This window comes from Sceloporus undulatus, unplaced genomic scaffold (assembly GCF_019175285.1).
Source record: "Sceloporus undulatus isolate JIND9_A2432 ecotype Alabama unplaced genomic scaffold, SceUnd_v1.1 scaffold_14838, whole genome shotgun sequence".
NCBI classification, from domain to species: domain Eukaryota; kingdom Metazoa; phylum Chordata; class Lepidosauria; order Squamata; family Phrynosomatidae; genus Sceloporus; species Sceloporus undulatus.
In genome coordinates, this window is record NW_024817755.1 from 1 (window position 1) to 2,062 (window position 2,062).

The window sequence follows — 2,062 nt, forward strand, 5'->3', positions numbered from 1 at the left end:
TGCTGGTGCATGGAAGCCCACAGTTCTCTTTTGGTATGCTTTTTTGGGGGGGGGGGGTGGGGGGTGAAGCAAAAGAGGTATTGCATTGTTCTGCTTTTTGTGAAGTGAAAGGCTTTCACCATTCTGCTTTTTCATTGAGACCACTAGACCTCAGTCTAAGAAGATTATAGAATCATAGAATCATAGAATCATAGAGTTGGAAGAGACCGCAAGGGCCATCCAGTGTGGCCCCAGAACCCAAACCTCTCCCATGTATACCCTCTACAGTGCCATTTGTTCATTTCTAGTATCTTCATTTCTCTGTGTAGCCCGCTATCTTTCACTAGCAGAAGTAATGGAAATACCATCTGTGCCTCTAACTCATTCAGCTTCCTGCCCAAAGTTTCATAGTCAGAGGTGATCTGCTCAAAGGTGTTCTTGGAAGTGTCACTGGTGCCCACATGAATAAGAAGAAAGGGGCACTAATCCATGTTGTTTATGAGTTTTTGCCAGTTGTCAGTGACATCCTGAATATATGTGCCAGGAAGATGACACATTTCCCAATTCAAGATGTCAGGCTAGCACACTGGTGCTTCTGTACCCCTGAGCTATAAATCCTGAACCACTAGCATCTTTCTCTTCTTATTATTGCTGTTGGCTGTTACTTTGACTCCTTCCTTGGCATGCAGTATCTCTTGTTGCTGGTTTCCTGGTTGGCACCTTCACTGCTGCTATCTGCATAAAAACATAGAAAGTTAATGCTTAGTTGGAGAGTTTCTGAATAACTTCAGTGTTCACTGTTCCTGGCAGTGACTGTCTTCCAGGGTGTTTTCTCACTGTTATGAGCCTCTTCATTTTCCTTGGCAGTTTCTTCCTGTAGGTGCTGTAGGATCACTTTTCCCTGTGTTCTGTCTAAGAAGACCTCACGTTCTCAACATATACCTGTAGTGCACCGACCTTCTCTTCCAAAAGAGCTATCAATTAGTACTTGCTGCAGGTGTGGTTAGTAATGTCTTCTGGCAAGAAAAGAAACGTGCATGTCTTACAGCCAACAGCTATGGATGCTTCTGCCTCCATCACTGCAATTATTTATCTCCTGCCTTGCTGTAATATCTATATGGGATACAAATATGCATGCCACAAGGCATGGTTGCTGGCTCTAAAGCTTGCTGCCCCCCCCCTTCACAGTGACCTCAGCAAAGGCTGATGAAGAAAAGTATGGAGATGAGCAGCTACTCTCCCAGAGCTTTGCGCCTTTCAATTATATTTCAGTCATTTCTAGAAAATTGTCCAGTCTGGGAGTTTGGCAGATGTATTGCTCCCATTACACAGTGGGATCACTAGGGTGTGTATCATCAGGGGTGGCATCAGTGGACTGCCCCACCCCCTTTCCTCCTGCTGGTCCACCCAGACCTGGCAAGACCCAGGTGGCTGGATGGGGAGATGGCCATGCAAGGCAGCAGACTGCCCACTCTCTCTTCCCTCCTGGTGGCTGCCTTCCAAGACTTCAATAGACCTGGGCATTGGGCAGGTAGATGGGCAAGGAAATGCATTCCCATCCCTCCTACTGCCCTGTTGAGATGGAAAGGAAGACAGGACAATACTCTACAATAGAGCATCCTCCCCTCTTTTGCAGAGGCACCTGGGCTGGTGACAGTGAGGGAATAAGACAAACAATGAGTGACCACCCACTGGATGTTTACCTCCCCCTGAGTCCACATACACTGCATCCCTACCTCCACCCCATGATGCCCCTGCCACTATGTTTTGTATATTATACAAGTATCTTACAATTTGAGCTAATTCTCCCACCTGACTGGCATCACTGCTGCACAAGAGGCCATCTCAAAATTTCATGCAGAAAGTGACCTGAAAAGGCTTTGTTTTATGCATGGCAAAAAGAATTGAAAAGCTTAACTGGAGAATGTGGGCATTGATCCCACTACCTCTCGCATGCTAAGCGAGCGCTCTACCACTTGAGCTAATTCCCCACTGACCAGACATTTATGGCCTGTGCTGATGATAACCAAACACTACAGTATCAACCAAAATATCTCTGCATCAGTACTGCGTCACAGAACCC

General features: G+C 46.4%; 1 non-coding gene across 1 annotated transcript; it reads right to left on the reverse strand.

The window, feature by feature from the left end:
• Positions 1-1,897: 1,897 nt before the first annotated feature.
• Positions 1,898-1,970, reverse strand: TRNAA-AGC. Its single transcript has one exon. It is a non-coding gene; the product is annotated as a tRNA-Ala (tRNA).
• Between the last annotated feature and the right edge of the window lie 92 nt (positions 1,971-2,062).